The sequence below is a fragment of the Conger conger genome, chromosome 12 (genome assembly GCF_963514075.1).
Source record: "Conger conger chromosome 12, fConCon1.1, whole genome shotgun sequence".
NCBI lineage: Eukaryota > Metazoa > Chordata > Actinopteri > Anguilliformes > Congridae > Conger > Conger conger.
In genome coordinates, this window is record NC_083771.1 from 45,662,152 (window position 1) to 45,685,339 (window position 23,188).

Below are 23,188 nucleotides of genomic sequence, written 5' to 3' on the forward strand. Positions count from 1 at the left end.
GTGGCAGTTATTAATATGAAAACATTTTGGATTGACATTTTAAAACTCCCCCTCAAGAGAACTTAGATCTAGCGAGTGCTACCTGGTCTCATGTGCAGTGTGTAATTAATTCAGATCACTGTCCTCATATACGTGCACCTTACAGTTCAATGTTATTGGGAAAATTTCTGAGCTAGCCTGAAGAAGCTATGGTATCCTTGTAGCTTTAGGGTTCTCTTCTTAGGTCTTCTTATCAATGTAATCTGTACAGATTCAGAATTTGTATTTTGCTTCTTGATTGGCATAGTCAACTGGGCCAGGTCTGGTACTGTTGCTCATATTAATCAGCTAAATTCACTTCTGGTTCTGTTACGATGTAAGTCTCTCAGGACAAGAAAATCTGCTAAATGACTGAACCTCTTCTAAACAAATCTTACCTGTATCTAAAGACCTCAGCCATATGTTATTATTGATTAACAATGATGAATTATTGAATGCTTAATAACATGATTATTTTTTAACAGTGTCCGACCACAGGGGAAATGGGGATAGAGATGGGTGTGGGCCTCGGATTCACTGAAATCTCTGTCACAGGTTTTTCCACCTTACATTGGTGTGTCCTGGGTTTAACCATGGCTGCTGCAGTTTTTGCAGTTTTAAGCTGCATTCCTGCTGTTTGCTGGATAAGAAAAGCCCAGAAGAAAGGTAGGTGTTTACATGTTTTCTCCTATTTCAATTTACAGTTATTTAACTCTTTGCTTCACATCAGTGTTCAGTTATGTGGCCAGGCATGTCAGTAGCTTGCTAGCTGACAGTAATACAGTAAAGAGCACAAAGTAATTTTATCTGTTTCATTTGTTTATTCGTCATCTTTTGTATGCCACAATTCAATATACCGCACACATTTTGCAATTGTTTTCCTAAACAGTGTAAGTAAACTTGATGTGTTTGTTTAGATGTAACTTTAAAAAATACTTTTAAATGTTGCTTTACAGCATATACAGTCCCCTCCAAAAGTATTGGAACAGAAAGGACAATTCCTTACTATATTTGCTATACACTGAAGACAGCTTTTTGGTTTGAGGTATTCTTATCTAGATTTGTTGAAAAAAGCTCCACCTTTTGTGTCAGACCACCACATTTTTAGGTGAGCAAACGTATTTGAACATGTGACCAACAGGTGTTTCTTTTGCCTAGATGTGTCCTGTTAGATTGATTAGTCAATCAATAAATGGTTCTGAATGTCTACTCTTGGTTTTAGCCTTGGGTTTTGCATGTGAAGACTGCATTTGTGTTAGAAAAGATGAACCAACAACCAGAGAGCTGTCTTTGGGGGATTTTGAAGCTTAGAACAGAGTGGGAATCTATTAGAGCCATTGTACAAGCATTGGGCATAGCTTGTACAACAAGTTTGAATGTCCTGAAAAAGAAAGAAACCGCTGCGGTACTGAGCAACAGACATCTAACAGGTTGATCAAGGAAAACAACAGCAATTGAAGACAGAAACATTGTGAGAGCTCTCCACAGGGCAGGGGTGAAGGTATCTCAATCAACGGTTCCAATAAGACTTAGAGAGCAGCAATATAGAGGCTATACCACAAGATGCAAACTACTCATCAGTAGTAAGAATCGGAAGGCGAGATTACAGTTTGCAAAGAGGTACAGAGATGAGCCACAAAGGTTCTGGAACAAAGTTTTATGGACTGATGAGCCAAGATTAACGTCTACCGAAGTGATGGAAAACGCCAAAGTGTGGAGAAAAAAGGAATCTGCTCATGATCCAAAATATACAAGTTCATCTGTGAAGCATGGTGGAGGAAGTGTCATGGCTTGGGCTTGCATGGCTGCTTCTTGAGTTGGCTAATCTTAAATGATGATGTAACTCATGATGGTAGCAGCAGGATGAAAACTTTTTGTCTGGCATGTCTCCAAACTAATTGGGAGGAACTTTATCATGCAGCAACACTGTGTTGTAGGAATTTTAATGTATTTCTGTAAGAAAACTCTCGAAGACAGTAAAATAATTCAATCTTTACTATGCATAGGGTCCAAGTTACATGCAAAAACAAGGACAAAGGTTCCAGGACCTTTGTCTGGATATATGTAGGCACAGAGCGCAACAAATGTACGCCCCTTCATTAGTATTCATTAGTATTTCCAATAATCAATATTCAGAGACAATCCACCCCTCTTCTCCTTGCAACAGATGTTTCTTAACTTTCTCCTCCCTTCAGGTATCTGTCCACGTGAATGTATGTTTTGGGAACATTCCGAAGGGCCCTCGCTTATCTTGTTTAGGTTCCCTGTCTCCAGGGAGAGATACTCCCAGATCCCCTGTCTCCAGGGAGAGATACTCCCAGATCCCCTGTCTCCAGGGAGAGATACTCCCAGATCCCCTGTCTCCAGGGAGAGATACTCCCAGATCAACACTCTGTCGACGCAGAATGTTGATGATCTGTGAGAATCACAGGCACCAGCTCTTTCTCAAAAAAACAGATACCATGCTGTTTCTATGCCTCGTGGTGCCTTGTGGCCTTCGAAGCCCGCAGGGCAGAGAAGGAAAAGAGACATCTCAACTCACACGGTTTACAGAAAATAGTTTCCATTAATACAAAGCAAGTTATGATACTTTAATAAGTGTGTATGCTCTGGATCACTCCAGCATAAGCAACCAATAATAGTATAAGAAAGGTAAAGGATAAGCAATTAATAATATGATGAGCAATTAAAAATGAAATAATCACATCATTATATATAATTTCAACAACACACTGCCAACACAAAAAAGGACTTCATTGAGGAGAAAAAGTGGAATGTTTTAGACTGGCCAAGAGGAGATTGAAGGGAACAAAAACTTAAAACAAACAGAAAGAGGATGCAGTGAATGCCTGGAAAAGCATCACAAAAGAAGAATGCAACAGTGATATCAATGGGTCACAGGCTTGATGCAGTTATTGCAAGCAAGGGATTTGCTATCAAATATTAAGTGTTATTTACTTTCATTTACTTAAATTCGCTCTTTCAATTATTTTGCTCACCTAAGAATTGGGTGGTCAGATACCAAAGGTGCTGTGTTCTAAGTAGTTTTACACATCTAGGTGAAATTCTGAACTCTTGTGTTCAGCTTTTTATCTCAACCCCAATTGTATTCAGTGTATTGCAAAAACAAAGGAATTGGCCTTGCAGTTCCAATACTTTTGGAGAGGACTGTAACATCAGTTCAGTGCTTGTATTTTTTAATACACTTATTTTTCGAATGTGATTCACTGGTAAGCAGGAAAACACTAATTGAAGTTTGAGTGGTTGATCGTGAGCACACTAAAGTCATGCAAAAAGCCACTAGTTTGTTGTTAGCAAATCTGATAAATGTGTTTTGTCTCATAGACCGACAGAGCCAGGGAGCCGCACAGCATCAGAACAAGGAGCTGCACCAGTGTAAGTTGGATAAATTACCATATGTGCTTTTGAAGTGTCTTGGGCTACATTAGTAGTTGAATGTTCTCACCTATGAAGAAGCAAGCTAACTAGAACATGGCTAATAAAAATAGTTCCATAACTGAAATAATGTGTGGAAGAGTTGACAGGTAAGCACCTGGTATTAAGAAAAATGGAATACAATGTAACAAAAAAGATGTAACTTACTCTTTTCACCTCGCCTCTCATTCTCAGAAATCTTCGCAATGATTACATGCGTCATATTTTTTAACAAAATCGGGGGAGGAATACAATAGCCCACTGTGAAAATAGGTTTAGGCCATTAAAGAATGAGCTCTTACAACTTAAAGTGGCAATCTATTGCTCTTCATATGAGCAAATGCCATATTTCAGACATATTCTCACTGGCATTTTTCTGGCAATGACCTTTGAGACCATTTGCGTTGTTTAATTTTATTTATTATCATTTCAAGTTAGTCAAAGACCCGCCATTCCCGCCTGGAAATGCATGGAAATGTAGGCATGGCAACCACGGCAACCACGGAAACATCTGGAAGAAGAGACTTTTGCGAGTGGGGTGATGCGTGGTTTGCATAACACGTAAATCCACCAAAACCAAGGAAATTATAGAATGTCCAATCCAAGTATCTGTCTCTGCAGACTGGAGTAGTGGGCGTATTGACAGCATGGGGCGTTCCAACAGCAAAAGGGGCGTTTCGACAGCATGTTTCCATTGGTCGATAATTAAAACAGGCGGGTCGAAAGCATGTTTCCATTGGTCGATAATTAAAACAGCCGTGTCGAAAGCATGTTTCTATTGGTCGATAATTCGGTCAGTTACACATATGTTATCCAATCCAAAGCATCCTCCTGAAAGTAGGCGCCTCACACTTGTTTTATATCGATTCAATGCCAGAGCGCAGAGTTCAGAAAACCTCGGCTCCTCAAAAGCATTTTTCCTGTGCATATCGAAAGCTGTGCAATCGCAGAAAACCGCTACATTCGTGCCGAACAAATTCCGTTTAAACCTTCAAACTACATTTAAAAAATAAGAGCAGTTCTTGTATGAGCAAAACGTAGACATCTATGTCATAGATCTGTATTCAGCCAGCCGTTCCAGCCCACTAATAAAATGACTGAAATACGGCGACCGAGCCTGCCGTCTTTTCGTAATGATTTAGAAAGAAAATGTTCGACACTAGACTTGTCGCTATGCACACAACACATAGGTCTCATTTTCTTTGGTTTAATCACAGGAGATGTAGCATCAAAGGATCGCTTTCTGGTAGTTGTTGATAGGCAAGGTTTATGCTTGTGCGTGTTTCAGAATAAATCACCCCGCCCCCCCATAAAATAATAAACATGATATGACATCAGGCCCCCCCCCAAATTTTTGCTGTGCCCCCCCAAAACTTTGACCATTGACCTAAAATGATCAATTGCTTTGATCGTGTGGTTGCAAGGATACATGCACACACACACACACTCACACACTCACTGCCCCCTGTCTGACCCCCCAATCACAGCAGTCTAGAACCGGGGCTGGTTATATGGTTATTATACACAGTTCAGGGGGCGACATGGCTCAGTAAGAGCAGTCATCTGGCAGTCAGAGGGCTGCCAGTTCGATCCCCCGCCCGGGCGGTGTCCATGAGCAAGACACCTAACCCCCAAATGCTCCTGACGAGCTGGTCGGGGCCTTGCATGGCAGCCAATTGGTGTGTGTATGAATGGGTGAATGGAGAAGCATCAATTGTACAGCGCTTTGGATTAAGGCGCCATATGAATGCCTGCCATTTACCATTTAGATCACTTTATTAGGAACACTAATTGCACCTACTTATTCATGCCATTTACTAATCAGCCAATTGTGTGGCAGCAGTGCAATGGATACAGTCATGTAGATACAGGTCAGGAGCTTCAGTGAGCAGCAGTTATGCAACCAGAAACGCCTTGTTAATGCGAAACGTCAGAGGAGAATGGCCATACTGGGCAGAGCTGACAGGAAGGAGACAGATAAGAAATAACCACACATTACAACAGTGGTATGCAGAACAGTAGCTCTGAACACACAACGTATCATAACTCTAAATTGATAGGCTACAGCAATAGAAGTCTAAAAAATATCTAATAAAGTGCCCACTGAGTGTATATTATAATAAAATATCATAATATAATTATATAATATAATAAAGATGGTTTCGCCATGCTTATTGTTTATGTTGCTGTCTCCAGCTACCGGCAAATGTTTTCCCCTCCATTTATGCATCTGCTCCTCCCCTGCCACTTCTTGCTGGGAGGTACCATGGCTGTATGAAAAGGAGCGGACCCAGTGAATGGACTATTTCCACAGAAACAATTTTCTTACTCACGTCTTTGGAGGATACTTTTAATGAGTATGATTATTGTGTCTGAGTATTGCTTTTCTTTGCTCCTTAGTTGAAAGCAAAGGGACTGTGTTGCTATTTTGCCTTCAAGTCTCCGTTCCCTGCATCTTGTTATCCATCGCCTTCGCCATATGGGGTAAAATTGAAAGTAAGTCTGTCTGCTTTACTTTTTTTGTATTAAGATTTCCAAGTCCAGTTCCCTCCTTCATTTTGATTATGCAATGAGCTATTTACAGTCATGTTCATGCCGTAATCCCTACAGCTTATTTAGGAGAGTGTAGACACAAACGGTTCTCCCCTGAAACATGTGGTCTCACCTGCCAATCAAGCAGTGGGGGTCACAGGAGGGTTGGGTATTGTTTGGATTTCATTAATTCTGATTCTGATTGTGATTTTGCTTATCGAATCTGGTTCTTATTGAATCCTGGTTCTGATTCAAAGTTGTTGTTTTTTTTTTTATCAAATGTTGTTATTCAAAGTAATTTTAATACAGAACATTTTAAAACACATTAACTGATTTGCAAAACATACAGTCCCCTCCAAAAGTATTGAAACAGGTCAATTATTTTGTTTTTGTTATACACTGAAGACAATTTAGTTTGAGGTCAAAAGATTTACATGAGATGATAAATCTTTACATAGGGGCATCATGGCTCAGGCAGTAAGAGCAGTCGTCTGGCAGTGGGAGGGTTGCCGGTTTGATCCCCTGCCCGGGCTGTGTCGAAGTGTCCCTGAGCAAGACACCTAACCCCTAAATGCTCCTGACGAGCTGGTCGGTGCCTTGTATGGCAGCCAATCGCCGTTGGTGTGTGTGAGTGTGTGTATGAATGGGTGAATGAGAAGCATCAATTGTACAGTGCTTTGGATAAAGGCGCTATATAAATGCCTACCATTTACCATTTATATGACAGATCCGTATTTCAGGTTTTATTGCCTGGTATTTTGATCTAGATTTGTTAAACAACTTAGAACATATCACCTCTTGTATCAGACCACCCAATGTTTTGGTGAGCAAAAGTATGTGACTGACAGGTGTTTCTTGTTGTCCAGATGTGTCGTGTTAGATTTATTGTTAGGTAACTATTAAACAATAAATAGTTCTGAATGTCTGCTCTTGGTTTTAGCCTTGGGTTTTGCCTGTGAAGACTGCATTTGTGTAAGAAAAGATAAACCAACCAGAGAGCTGTCTTTGGGTGAAAAGCTTCAAGCTTAGAAAAGAGAAATCGATCAGCCATTGCCCAACATAGATTCTTCACCTCTTGTACTTTGATGTCCTTTTTTTCGCAGGCTCTGTTGGAGAGGCCTATGTTTGCAGTGCTATAAATCTTGTGAGGATCCTTGTGATTTTTAAGGTGGCTCCATATGTACTTGGTGGTAAGTTTCTATTTTATGATGCAGAATTTTCTGAAAATATGTACAAATTACACAATGTTTCCATTGTGTCCAAAAATGTAAGAAATCAAACACATGGAATAGATATTGCTAATATTGCACTTTAATAATGAACTTATTCATGATTCTACTTTCAGCCATACATCTCTCAACAGGACAAAATAAAAACTCAGCACCTTTAAAGTAGCAACGTACAATTTTTTCATACAAACAATTGCTATATGAGACATATTCCCACTGGCATCTCTCAAGCAATGACCATTGAGACCATTTGCATTGTTTAATTTCATTTCTATATTAATTTTAAGTTGGTGGTGGGCGCTCCACTCCTGTCCTGTATGCAAACGTAAGCACAGAAAGCATGGAAACCTCCGGAAGAAATGACTGTTGTGAGTGCGGAGATGCATAGTTTACATGACAGGCAGTGACATGCCCAAGGTACTTTCCTTCCCTCAGTGAAGCCTGGAAGGCAGCAGCTTATAGAACTAGAAAATGAATAGTTCTCGGATTTATTCCCTTTTTTAATGACCAGCACTACAATGAATCACCCAGCTCCTCGAGGATGTTGAACCTCAATTTCCCCTGCTAAATGAGTTAATAGGATGTATAAATCTTGCAATCTAATTGGTTAGTAAAATAATAGACATTGCACTGCTATGACTTCTAATGCTGGTTTACAGTTCTATTTAAATTATCACTCTGCGGCAAAGCAGTCAGTCAAAATGAAAAGCCATTACTTGCAAGCCAATGCACGTCAGTCACCTTGCAACACACTTACGACACACGTGCGCTAAATCCGAAGAGAAACCTGTGGAAGTTTTAGGTACAGACACACAGCACCATAAGCCGAGGTGATAGGTGAGAAAACCCAGATGCAGCAACCCCAATATCTCACCTCAAAAACTGTGCCGGGTCTATGCACCAACCGGAGAAAGGAATTCACCACCCGGGGCAACGCTGCCAGCTACTTCAGGGAACACCTGAGACAGGAAGTTACACTATAATATCAATGGACAATGGGGGGCTGGGCAACCAGAGGTAGCACTGCAGGTAGTCAACACTATGGCTTCAAAGTATGTGCATGCAGTCTAGGCAGGGCCGAGAGGAATAGCCGTAGTGGCTAGCATTCAAATCATAGGCCCAGATAGACACCAAACAAAACCAGCATGCATTAATGAAGGTAACCAATCTAAATAAGAAGCAAATCAAAATGAACAGAAGAAATAAACACAGGCAAACCAGCAGTGGTGTAGCCATTTATGCTAGGTCACCTCAGCAACCACACAATGCAGTCCTTCATGCTGTTATGGATTTCACGTCTCTTCTTCGCAAGGAGCTGTAAACAACTTAGTATGTAAACAAACTGTGCGTTCCTTTGGCAGCTGTAGGTTACGTGTACACGGGAGAAAAAGACCAGTGTCAGGCAAAGGAGACAAAAGATCCATGAAGAAGTAGGCCTACACATAGATCCTTGTACGCAACCAGGCATTTGCATAGCCACAGAGAGAGTTCCCGGAAAAAGTAGAAACGTAAAAGGGTGTGTCCAATACGGGGCCTGAGCAAGATAAGAAGACAGATAGTCACACAAGCAAGCAGGGACACAGAGCTATGCTAATACTGCCACCGCTTCCCCAGATCCAGAAACTGATGCGGGTCTTGAGGCGAGAGAGGTTGTGTCTGTAAGAGGACAGAAGTGCGAGAGCTCTCTCCGGTGACCGAAACTTGTGGAACAGAGAACAGTGCTCGCCAAGTTGAGCAATGCGCCTTCTCTAAAACATTTCAGATAGACAGAAGAAGAGTCCTCAGCTGTCATTGATGCGCTTATCATGAACTGTACGGAGCTAAAATGTGAGATGACATAAATGTAAGGCATAATTATAAGGCCGGAAGTTGGCATGGAAACCAGAAACAGATATGCCTCCCTTTTTTTTTTTTTTTCCTTCCTCCTCTCCTTTCTTTTGGTGGCTGCTTGTTCAAGCAAGAGACAAGGACGTCCCAGACCCAGCCAAAACTGGAGGACATCAACCCCAGAAACGTAAGAGTGCAACACCACCGCACAGTAATCTGGCAAGCTAGGGGTCAGTGGGGCATGCTTCATATCTATATCGCACTGAGAAGTTGGTACAGCCTCTGCTAGAGTAATTACTGGCATAGTTCACCATGAAAAAAAATGCAGCCATGTTGGATCATGTACAAATACCATTTCAATTCATCAACTGTTTTTCTGTGAATGAAAAATGAACAGAAGATTTTAGCATTTGTTAGGAGGGGTGCTGTTTTTGATCTGTTCAGATTTACACTACATCTCCTGGACTGGTAGTCAACAAGCAAAAGCATGTTGCACATTTAAGGCACCATTAGTTCCAAATAAAATATATATGCTGAAGATAGTGGAAGATAATGAAGAATTCAAAGGCAAAGCAAATGATAGCAAGGCAAACCTGCATTGTGTTGATATGTTTAAGGAAAACAGTAACACGTGTTGAACCCACCTTATGCAATACACCTGACATTGTCAGACCACACTTAGAGTATTGTATGCAGTTATGGAGACCGCACAACAAGATAGATATAGAGGCACTGGAAAAGGTTGAAAGAAGGGCAACCAGATTGATTCCATGTACAGAATAAAAGAGAATGTATGAGGAAAGACTTTAGTAAAGATTCAGTAAAGCTTACTGAAAGGAGACTTGATTTAGGCATTAAAGGGATTAAAGGCATACCGTAAATCCTCAAATAGTGTCCGGGATTCTATTTGAAGCCGGGCCTCGGATAATAGCCGGGGGCGTGGCCGATTCGGACAAATAAAAGCCGGCCCCCAAAATACAAGCTGGGGTAATATTGCCTACCAGTAGGGCTATCAGTCCAAGAGCACTAGAAGACATTGTTTCGATTTAACTCAGTGAAATAAAAGAGCTCTTCTTAATATGTTATATTGTTGGTCGGTTTAATACTGTTGCCAATGAAAAGTCGTTGTCCTACACCATGGGTCTCCAACACATTGCTCTCAAGCTAAAAGTCGCTTGCCGCCCCCTTCTGAGTAGCTTGCCAAAGGCTGAGGCAGTATACATTTAAACACAATTGTTGCCGTGAGGCATTCCAGCCTACGAATTTAATAAAAAGTAAATCAGGTAAAATTAAAAATTAACTCAATTTAGGCTACTTGGCTACGCAATAAGGTTTCCATGTATTTACAGCACAGCGCACGTTCAATGAATGAATGAAAGCGGCTGCCTTGGCTCGCAATAAACAGACAGGTGGAAATCCCGACACTCTTTCAACTACATAAAACTTAACAGTGAACCATCAAATACCCCCTAGATTTCAGTGCCCATCAGTCCCAACATTTAGCAATAGAATGAAACAGTCCAAAACTAAATTAAGTCCCAAACCAAAGCGAAAATCTTTTGATAGCCTACCGGTATGCTGCTCCAAACGAAACGTATGTCTCACAATAAAACGCACTTTAGGAAAAAAAGATCCTTAAGTTGCTGTTATCTACGCTAATCTGTTATTGTTCATGAAGGCGTGTCTGGCAAGTTGTTATTTTATGGATTCTGGACTTGCATGTGATTTATTGTGTTTGAGAATATTTGCAATAAACTAAGTCTGTTAAGACTGACACTATGACTTACCAAACCATGTTCCTGATTAGCCTACACTAATTGATTTCTGAACGGTTACAGGAAGTGTCACAGTGTTGGCCCACTTTAAGCGTAGCCTTTGACTTTATTTCTAAGAATAAAATTCTAATAAGAAATAAAGGCCTGCCTCGAATACAAGCCTGCCCCAAATAAAGGCCTGTGCTTTGTGCAGCCTAAGTAAATAAAAGACCCCGGCAACAATTTGAGGATTTACGGTAAACACTTTCTACTTTGCGCCCCCCTAGAGGGCAATTTCCATCTATTTTGTACTAGTCCTATAAAAATGTAAATATCTCAAAAACTATTTACTGTGCACACGGTTGAGGACGTAAATTGAAGAAGAGACTTGTACCATTCAGAAACCTGATACAGAACAAATTTATGTCAGAGCATGTACATACAGTGTACACAAAAATTCCACTAAAATACAAAAGAAATTCAAAATTCCTTGTGTTTTTATAGGTTTATGGCACAGGGATGTGTCTTTTTATCAGACTTAACTGAACTGGAATGATTACAATGTAATTAAATGCCATTGTAACACATTTTTTAAACTCATGTCTCCTGATATATATACACAATATACAGAGAGAAAAACAATAATCTTCCACGTATGGTGCATTTCAGGTTTGTGGCAGTGTACGTAAAAGTGTGCCAGTGCTATATATCACCTAAGTAGGCGCATTTCCTTCATTGTTCCATTAAAATAACAATAAAATAATTGTGGCATTAGACTTTAGACCAGGTCTATAGTGCAATCGCTGTCAGCTACAGTACCTCAAAATAACTGGATGGGAAAGTGACAACTGCATCGGTCTCACACTATCAATGTTTGGGATCTTTCTGTTTTGCCCGGGTGTAAGATAGAGCCAAATATTTGTATTGTGAACATTTTTGATGGGCCCATCCAAAATGGCAATCCTGGCACCACTACTGATTCTGACACATAGTTTCTTGTGTTCCTCGCACTAGTTCAAATAGTGCTTTGCTTTCCATACCTGCAATCTGTTATGACCCTCAGGTGTGCCTGTTGCTCTGTTGACTGCGTAGCACAATAAACAAGATGACTCCAAGCTGAGTTGTGTAGTCACTGTCCGCGACATTACAATTACTGCATTTTTGAAAGAGGTGCGATTGCAGTAACTTGGCATATACGTGTTTTGTGTGTCAACGCAGGAGTGAAGCAAGGAAAGAAATCATGCATGATATGCCTTTCAGACAGTTTTTTTCTGGTATTAGGCAGATTTATTATTTCTTAGTTTTTTTTATTTCTTTTTTATTTATCCTTTATTTACGCAGGGGGTCCCTGCATCCTATTAATGACAAAACAGAAAATAGACAATTAAAGTTAATTATACAGAGAACTATAAGATATACATTTTATCATCGACTCTCGTATAGCTGGTTTGGAGATGGGATAAAGTGCTTCTTCTGAGAGGCGAGTCGAAAGCATATACTTTAAAACAGATCATTTAACAAATTTCCTGGTGTATTTTTGTTAGTTTGTTAAATATTTTCATAATATAAAGGAAATAAGGCAATAATAAACTCTACTGTTTATGTTTCCTTGTTTATAATACATTTTTGTAAATGCCAATATTCTACAAATGAATGTGTTATGTTTTAGCAAAATTATTATTATAATAACCATTTAAATTCCCAACAATCCACAGTAGGTCTCTTCTTGTTACCTTTGCTTCCTGACCGTAGTCAGGACAGTTTCAGCTCCAGGTTCAGAACCCACTGATGCCGAACCAAATTCTGAGGTAACTCTGCTAATATAAAACGTCCATTTCTTCTTTTGTGTTACGTGAGTGAGAAGAAAAATTTGACTGACTTAACTTGCCGTGAAGAAGATTTACATTACATTATTGGCATTTGGCAGACACTCTTATCCAGAGCGGCGTACAGTTGATTAGACTAAGCAGGAGACAATCCTCCCCTGGAGCAATGCAGGGTTAAGGGCCTTGCTCAAGGGCCCAACAGCTGAGCGGAACTTATTGTGGCTACACCGGGATTAGAACCACCGAGTTGCGTGTCCCAGTCATTTACCTTAACCACTATGCTACAGGCCGCCCCAAATGGTATTTATTTGGCAGTTTGTTTGTGTCCACAATATTCCAGATATAGCTAATACAATCAATACATTCAAAACAATATGTTCTCTGCCACGGCAATCTCAAGTGCCCTATTGCAACCAAAACCACAATGCACTGCCCTTAAAGCCGCAAAAAAACACATTTTCAAAGATTTTGGAGTAATACAAGCAGCCTACTTAGATGGTAATGCCTCAATGGAGGAAGAACACTCACTGAGTACTTATACACCTACGTGTACACCTACTTATTCATGCGATTATCTAATCCGCCTATCATGTGGCAGCAGTGCAATGCATAAAAACATGCAGATACAGGTCAGGAGCTTCAGTTAATGTCAGTTAATAACCATCAGAATGGGGAAAAATGTCATCCAAGTGACTTTGACCATGGAATGATTGTTGGTGCCAGACAGGGTGGTCCTCCCTGCTGATCTCCTGGGATCTTTATTTTCATGCACACTAGTTTCTAGAGTTTACAATGAATGGTGCAAAAAACAAAAACAGACAGTAATGTCTTGTTAATGAGAGACGTCAGAGGAGTATAGTTAGACTGGTCAAAGCTGACAGCAAGGTGACAGTAACGCAAATAACGCAGTGGTATGCAGAAGAGCATCTCTGAAAACACAACCCTTCAAACCTCTAAGTGGATAGGCTACAGCAGCAGAAGATTTAACCCCATTCCCCTTTTTGGTTGAGTCGTCGACGTCCCAAATTTTTGTTGTGTTCATACTTCTTTGATAATAAAAACCGCTACATAATGAAACCGCAAGATGCCAATGCCCAATTGTTAAAAAGACTCCCCTCTAGCAAGAACAGCACTTTAGATTCTTATCTGCCTCTTATTTGCAAAGCAGGGCCAGCTGACCAGTCTCAGACTGAGACAATAAAAGGCATATTCTACCAATCCTTCAAACCGTTTCTCGATCTCAAAAAATCATGTTCCAAAATAAGAACAAAATCATATCATTCAGAAGTTGCGTGAATATACACGTTTGGTAGAAATATAAGTTTGTTTTGCAAATTATTTGATGCAGACACATTTATGGAACCAAATATCCTACCTGGTTATGAAGCTATGACTAATGTTGAAGTTTATTTTCTAATCCGTTCAGCAAAATAGAAATCTATTTTTCCCGGGACTATATCAAAGCAAATGCTGTCTTGTACTACTCGTTGTTGTTGTTGTTGTTGTGTAAATGCATTGCTAGGTCATTCCAGTACAGAACCAATTTAAAACATCTTCTTGTACGGGGTTTCCTTCCCTTTCCAACTCGTTATAATGTGTCATATCGCGGTGACAGACAGTTTAGGAATATTGCTGCCTAGCAGAATTAATTTTCAGACCTGCGGTTAGGCTAATGGATATTTCTCTGGTTAACCTCATTTGAAATAAAGTTTAAAATGTGATGCAGGTGGATGTGAAGGTTAATCTTCTTCACATTTTGTTTACAAAAATCTGGTTAAATAGAAAAGTAAGCTTTTCTGATCATTCATGCAACTGCACAAAAAGATATGTTTTTGTTTTGTGTTTGGAGAGATTTGGGGACACTTGAGGACATTTTGGGAAAACTCATGTGGAATTTGAATGCCTGTAGATATCTTTACCAAATCTTGTCCACACATTGAGAACTTTTTATAAGTTTGTGCACACATATAACGTCATTCCGGGTTGGTCCTTCACTTAGAAATTTAGATATTCTTTGTTAAACTATAAAAATATAAGATGCTTTGTAATGTCTTTATATTTTTGTCTACACTGTATGTACATGCTCTGACATATATTTGTTCTGTCTCAAATCCATGAATGGTACAAGCCTCTTCTTTAATTTAAGTCTTCAAATATATAGTACATAATAGGCTGAAATTGCCATTCAGGGGGCCAAAGTGGGTTAAATAAGGGTTAATAAGTAAAAAAAACAAAAACGAATAAATGACATTACAGTGCATTACAAGGCATTTAGCAGATGCTCTTATCCAGAGTGACATACAATGAAATGCAGATTGAAGTATGAAGAGGACCCGAGAGGACAGTACGGTTCCGAGTCCTAGCGTGACCATACAGATACAGTCGGAACCCTTGATGAATGCATCAACTTATGAACTAGCATACCACGGTTGGAAGCTAGAATACCCTGGAGTACAACAATACAACAGCTAATACAATACCTAATAAAGTGCTCAATATATATGTAACCTATAAATGGGAGTTATATTTCACATCACTTCTGGTTTCATGGGAGAGCAGTTTTATCAACGTTCTCATATTATATATTTTCATTATTAATAAAAAGAAAAGCGAGAGAGGGTCCAGTTCAGCAAAATTATAATATCGTGGAAAAGTTCTTTTTTTTTTATTGAAAAAGTGAAACTTTCATATATTCTAGATTGATTACACATAAAGTGAAATATTTCAAGCCTTTTTTTGTTTTTATTTTGAAAATCAAAAATCCAGTATCTCAGAATATTAGAATATTACATAAGACCAATCAAGAAAAGATCTATAATACAGAAATGTCAACCTTCTGAAAAGCTAATGGCATTTGGCAGATGGAGGGAAAATTGTCTTTCTGAAACAGGCAATGACACTTGCGTTTGGGTTAAGTCCAGGATAGAGCCCTTAGTGAGTCAGGATTGGGTGACTGGCCATTGTTCTGTGGCTAACCCCTTCCTGGAGGCGGAGCCTAAGCCAAAGGCAGAGATGGCACCGCAGCATGCCAATGGAAAGGATCCTAACTAGCAACAGAAGAGTGAACTTTAGGAAGCTCTCTGGTGGTGTTAGGAGGGCTCTGTGTCAGGCCCTGGAAATGCAGCAACATCATGGGCACTGGATACTGCTGTTAAAATGACTGGTTTCTCTTTACAGGAACATGGTTCGAGAGACTCACAAACGTGGCACTGCCTTTGGACGCTTGTCTCGTTAGAACAGGGATTAATTCTGGTAAGTATACTTGCTGTTTGCACCAGTTTTGATGCACATCCAGTTTTGATTTATTAACCAGCGGAGAAGCCAAATGAGCAACACACACAGAGAACTGTTGGCGTGTTTGTGCGATGTGTTTTGATAAATGATGGGTATAATCGGGTCAGTCGCAGGTAATGGGTTAACCAGCTGAGCAGGCTAATGAACAACACACTTGCCAGACTTGGCTGCATGCAGAGGCAGCAGCTCCCCCTGTGGCCAGTATGCAAATATATTTACACATTCACACAAAAACCTCTACAGCTAGTTATCTTAAGGACTGTATGAAGTCAGCTTCTGCATACCGGTCCAATGAATTCGCCCCCTAGTGATACCTATATTTTTGCTCAAAAAGCCTATTTTCCCATACACTGCATTAATTTGCAGAAAATAATACAGCTACTTACTTTCATATATTAATGTTCAATCTATGCTCCATGTTTTCTATTTTTATTATTCCTTTAACGCAGCGCTACTTCCCTCCGACCGTGCACTGCACCACCTGATTACACTAATTATTTTACCTGCTTGGTTCAGATAATAAGCTAATTAGTGAAATCAGGTGGTGCCGCGCACAGTTGAAGCAAATACCTGCAGACACTGTGGCCCGCAGGACGTGGAGTTGAGAAGCGCTGCTTTATACCCACATGACCTGGCTAATGAATCAGCACAGCCTGTGCTTATGGAGAATTCCTTTACTCACTGAGACCCCTGCAGGCCCCCAGTTATAACTCATTATAATGCTTTATAATGCATCAAGTCACTAACATCAACCCCTTCATATGTTAATGGCATAATCCATTACATCTACATATGCATACACTGCATAATATATAATTGAAATTTTGAAATCAAAACTGTCATGATTATACATATGTAAGGTACAAGTTAAAATTCAGTGCCATGAAAAAGTATTTACCCCTTCCTAAATATTTGTCAGACTTAATGTTTTCAGATCATTAGACAAAATAAATCAAAATAATTAGATAAAGCTTTCACATCGCTGTGGAGGAAGTTTAGCCCACCTTTCTTTGCAGAACTGCTTTATTTAGGACAAATTCATGGTGAGCCACGGTCAAAGGAAATTCCTCAAGAGGTGAGAAACATGTTGAAATATATCAGTCTGGAAAGGGTTACAAAGTCATTTCTAAGGCTCTGGGACTCCATGGAACCACAGTGAGAGCCATTATGTCTGAATGGAGAACACTTGGAATAGTGGTGAATATTCCCAGGATTGGCCGGCCTGCCAAAATTCCTCCAAGGGCACAACTGATCCAGGAAGTCACGAATGATCCCAGAAAACCATCCAGAGACCTGCAAGCCTTGCTAGTGTAAGGGTAATTTTCTTAATTGATTCTTAATTGACAATGCGTGTTAACATAAAGACAATTGAACAACATTGAAGACATAGTGATCGTCAGAGACAGGTGCAGACACTTCGCTGAAACTAAGCAAGTAATTAGGGATAGCATAGGGAGGCGGAGTTATAGAACAGTGCCGAAAAACTAAGAGATTGCGTTAGTGAATTAGTTACATGAGTATTTCTAAACTACCCAATAAAAGTGATTGTTAGTTAGTTAGTTAGACAGACAGTGCCGAAAAACTAAGAGATTGCGTTAGTGAATTAGTTACGTGAGTATTTCTAAACTACCCAATAAAAGTGATTGTTAGTTAGTTAGACAGACAGTAAGTGTATTAATCGGATTAGTACTGTACAATACCTAGATTAGTAGTAGTTAGTAAGAATAGTGCTTTAGAACATTTAATTACCAAGAAAAGCAGGAAGTAAGAATCGCGAGTTTGGAAGGAATGTTGAAAACCCGAAACTACCATAAACACCCGAATAGTGGGACACGCAGACAGGGGTGTGACTAGGCTGGTAAACATTCAGACGCAGACATAACAGGGGATGACAATGAGAACTGTAATGGAAAACAATAACCAAGGATGTATGAAAAATGAATAAATAACAAGAATAAACATAAATACACACAGGACAGATACTGAAACATTACACTTACTGTGTCTGATGCAAATCAGAAAGCCGGTAAGCTTTCTCACTTTCTGTCATTTCTTTGCAAATAAATACGAAAGTTAAAGAGAAGCTATTGTTGTGTTTTAACTGGATCTGTTTCATCAGACGATGCTCACCTGTGAAATGTTGATAAGGGCATTTTTCCCTAACACTAGCCTCAGCTATATCAGTGCTCATGACTCCATAATGGGAAAGAACAGCATACCAAAAGTCAAACATGGTGAAGTTAGTGTGATGGTGTGTGGATACATTCTTAAGGAGAATGCCTGGCTATCTGCCCATGAGCTGAAGCGTAACTGGGTTTTGTAACAAGACAAACATCCAAAACACAAAACAAGTCCACATTGAATTGACTGAAAAGAACCAAAATGTGGTCTAGTCAAAGTCCTGACTTGAATCCTATAGGATACTCTGGCAGGATCTGAAAAGGCAATTTGTCTTTATGAAAGAAGAAGAGTGAGTCAAAATTCCTTGTGATGTGAAAGGCTGATATCAAATTATGGTTAGTATTTGGTTGCAATTATTGGGGGCGACCTTGGCTCAGGCGGTAAGAGCATGAAATAAATTCTGGAATTATTCCATAATCAGGAAGGGGGCAAATACTTTTCACGGCACTGCACATCAATCAATTTTGTATATTGTTTCAGTAAACATTGTGAATTTATGAAAACTGAAAATTGTTACATAAAACATGAACAATTTCTGGCATATTACAAATGTGTAAGCATAATTTTATTTCATACATAAAATTAATTTACATACATTTTGGAATTGCAAACAAATACAGCTTGACTGTATTTTCTGTTTCTCAGTATTCAGCTGATAATTGTGATACACGGTCAAGGTAATAACAGTAAATGACGGCACTGTCCACAAGGTAGGAATTGTACTGTATACATGCAGCGCTGGAACAAATTATGCTTCATTCAAATGCGGCATCAATGATTAGCAATATCTCTTTATGACATAATACATATAATATGTAATAAATGTAATACCATAAAACAAAAATGAAAAATAATAACATTTTTGTAAAAAACGTAATGATAATTACACCTTCCTACATGTATGTATGAACTCATACTGAAATAATTGAGCAGTCTAATGTATCCTACTTTGGGAAATTCTATAAACAGCTTGAATTCCTTTTATTTTTGTACATGAAATTTAAAATGAATGTAAAGAAAGCCATTTTTTCTTTTCTATACTTTATTTCAAATGCCCAATGGTCACATAATGTCATTATCGCTCATGGGCAGTTCGATAATTGTTTGTTAGTTCTGTTTTTACAGACTAAAATGGCTCCAAGAAAGTTTCCAAAATGTGTGGCTGTACTGTACTTATTTTAAAACATTTTTGCATTGCCTTTTTTTAATGACATTTTCCTTCAGTGTACTGTGCATAATTTAATTATCTCATTTCTTTTCAAATCAGTTCTTCTCCATTCCGTTTTGACATACCATGCCCAAGAAGTAGTAAGAAAACTATTTTCCGAATTCATGTTTGCAGTTGTGGTATTCTTCGATTTATCAGCAGTTTTTTCTTCAGGTAAGACTATGTTTTATAATATAGTAAAATACACATTTTTTATATATGTTGCATGTACCATCAGTGTTTGGCTACAGATGTCCAGTGGGATATATTGTAGTATTATGTAATAGTGTAGAACTTACCTTGAATAATTATAGGCCAATAAATGTCTTATGTGCAGCCTATCTTCCGTTCATGAATCAAAGTGTCACTGTTTCACTGAAATGTCAACATGCACGCATTTCATGCATAAATACATATTACAGTAAGAATGTCTGAAGGAACTCTGTTTGAACAGTCTTCTAACTGAGTTGGGTTGGTCAACCCTGGTCCTGGAGAGCTTCAGGGTCTTCTGGTATCAGCATTTAGTTGATCAATTAGAGCATTTGATTAGTTACTGTTGATTAGACTATGCAAGGGACAATCCCCCTGGAGCAATATGGGGTTAATGGCCATGCTCAAGAGCCCAACAGCTGTGCAGATCTTATCGTGGTTACACCAGGGATTGAACCACCAACCTTGCAGGTCCCAGTCATGTACCTTAACCACTACACTACAGGCTGCCTCGCCTGGTTGCTTGGGTCTAAAGTGGTTGTTGTATTAAAGGTAATGGGGTCCCCAGAACCAGGTTTGGCCCTAGTAGAGCTAGAATATTTGCCTCTGTGCATAAACTCAGTGTTTTTCTGGTTAGAGAATTGTATGGTAAGATACAAGGTCCGTAGGCCAACATTACAGATGCAGTAATGGTGAGGGTAATGTATCATGCTATTATGTATCTTTATAAGTCTACTTTCGTAATATTACACTGCATACCTAATGCATTATAATACGCAATACAGCTGACTTGCTTTTGCATAGGTAGATAGGATAGGTAAGGTGAATGATAATAGAATGGTTTTGAAAAAAATGGTATTTGTTATTTGTTTGTTTTTTGCTTAATTAATTCAGTTCTGTAGCATAGTGCCTGTGTGTTTGCATGTTTTTGTTCTTTTGTTTTTTTCATTTTGCATCTCAGTTGATTAAAGTGACAAAAGAATAGGTAGAAATATAGTGGTCATGGTGGATTTTTCTCTTCCCGATTATTAGTGGAATCCTGTGTTTCTCAGTAATATCCATCTGTTTCTCATGTTCCACCCTTTACCGGTGTTCTCATACCACAGGTCCAAATGCACATCTGATCCTAAAGGCTTTAGTTTCTGCAGCAGAAAGGCAAGACTGAGATGTGTGTCCACATGCATTAGTATCCAAAAGTCTCAAACACTGTCCTTTTCTGTGCTTACAGGGATGAACTTTACTTCAGGGTATGATTACCTAAACTACGTCATTGACACGGAAATGTTCTTTCTGATTTTCTCGGGTAGTGCATTTGGTTTTACAGCAGGTAAGTTGCCCTTCACATTCAACAATGCCATTACATTACATTTTATTTAGCAGCCGCTTTTATCCAAAGCGACATACAAAAGGTGCATACCAAGGTCATTAAAGCAAACTACAGAACAGGCTGGATAATGTACTATTCACATACCGGTATTTTGGATAATAAAGCCTGTTATTAAAAAGGTCCTGTAAAACTGTCTTTTTCTCCATGGCAGAGAAACATTCTGCTGTGATGGAGTGAGGTTAGCAAAGCTGGTTAAAAGCTCCATCCTGTATCTTCATGTCTTGTTAATCCAGGCTTTAAAATGTTACGATAGTGTAATTATTAATATGGACGTATTTCATATTGGCTTACCAAATCAACTGTGCGAGTAAAGAAATGAATAGGTGCCTGGAAGGTCAATAAAAAATATCCTTTCAAAATTTGCAGCAATGTAACGTAGGCTACACACACTTTTTTTGTGTTAAAACATTGTTACAAGACCATTGTAAATCCCTTCCTATCATTGAAGAAGGCTCACTGACATGTTGGCTCACCCTCGCCCTCAAAATATGCAGTTGATGGGCCGGCACTCTGTACCAAAACATTGTATGGCTGTACAATAAGTCAAGGTCATTGGTTGAGAATTGGTTCTAATTTCCACAACCAAGGGCATTTAAACGTCAGTGTGTTCACAGAGAAGGGAGAGGGATAAACAGTGTTGTGGTTTGAGAGTGTTTGTTGCTGCAATTCCTCTCTTGACCGTTATAAGTCTGAAATGACCTTTCAAATAAATTGAAGCCCTTTAAAATAAATGGGCTTCTTCCAAAATGATCCTTGAAGTTTCAGAACTAGTGAACACATCCAGGTGGAAAAGGCAATGCAACTACAGCAGACAACTTAAACTACTTAAACTTCCCTCTTCAATTAGAAATTAATTATAAATAAACGTTATGAGTCAAAATGTGTCTATTCGTGTAGCAGGGCACATAGTGTGTCCAGTTTGTGATAAGCCTTCCACAAATCTGCCTCATGAGGATGAACGCTCTTCCCTCACATCTGAAGTCATTTAAGAAGGTGGAGCTCAGATTTTCTTTTAAATGAACTGCACTTCTTACTCTGTGGCTGGATAGGTTCTCTTTTTTGCAAGACACTCCTCCCTAGCTAATGGCCCGCCTTCTCGAACCCTGACCCTGGCTACTCTTTGCAGGACAGGACCATCTAGAACAGAATTTCCCTTAAAATGTGAAAACTAAATAATATAATAATTATATTTACAAAAGGCTATGAGTGTGTTCCATTCTCTTGTTACTTATGGATATAAATGTAGAAATTTGGTCGGAGGGTTGTCAGTTCTGGGTGCCTGGGTGTGTCCCTGAGCAAGATACTGACAGTAACCCCCAATGGCCCCTGATGAGCTGGCAGGGGCCTTGCATGGGAGCCTGTTGCTGTGCCTGTGAATGGGTGAATGAGAGGCATTAATTGCAAAGCGCAAAAGGCTTCAGAATACTAGTAAAAATCCTTTCATTCTCCCAGATGGACACTGCTGTCCAATGTGTCACACTGGTTGCAGATGAGGATGGGGTGCTTGTTAACTGGCCAAACTAGGGGGCAGTGGTGGCACTTATGATTGGCTACATAAATTATGAAAATAGCACTTCATTCATTTGTGTTTTTTTTACTTCTGTTTGACCTTAACATCAGTTCTCCAATTCATTTTTTTCAAGTTTAACCTTTCACTTTTTTTTAGGTAATTGTCATTCATAAATGATTTTGTCCCATATTTTTTCCCCAGAAAAGCCCCAATACATAAGGAAAGTAAATTCATTTAATTACCTATTAAGCAGTCAGAATGTAATCACAATGTTCATTTTTTATTTTATTGAATGCATTTTCAGCTCCAAAAATTTCTGTTATGAAAGGTCAATCTTCAACATAGCCAAAGTTGAGGATGGTGGCACACTTCTAACACCCCATTTTGGGAGTGTCAATTTATTTTTCATGAGCTATATCTTCCTGATCTATATTATTTTATGGGAGAAGGCTTCTAAAGCTAACAAGGCTAGTCTGTAGCCCCCCCCCCCCCCCCCCCATACCTATGTATTCAGCCAATATTAATTTAGTTGGTCCGATTACTTACAATTTTAAAATTGCAGGTGAAAACAAAAAGAAATCCAAGCCTTTTCAGGACCCCTCTCCATGCTGGGGCCCCAGGAATCAGCTCTGATTTCCCCCCCACTACAACGCCCCTGCGATCCAGTATCAAACAAAACATGGTTTTATTCCATAAGGGTGATTGAATAATGAATAGGGACATGTTCAATATCAATGATCACATAATGTCAGTCTATCAGTCAGACAGTGAGGCAGCA

At 39.3% G+C, this 23,188-nt stretch overlaps 1 protein-coding gene across 1 annotated transcript in view; it reads left to right on the forward strand.

Moving 5' to 3' along the window:
* Positions 1–23,188, forward strand: part of LOC133141653 (uncharacterized) — a 151,063-nt gene that overhangs the window by 59,528 nt on the left and 68,347 nt on the right. Inside the window, exons 4-5 of the mRNA XM_061262243.1 lie at positions 9,172–9,228; positions 15,799–15,873. The gene's annotated coding sequence lies outside the window, so the exon portion shown is untranslated. The remainder of the gene's footprint in view (positions 1–9,171; positions 9,229–15,798; positions 15,874–23,188) is intronic.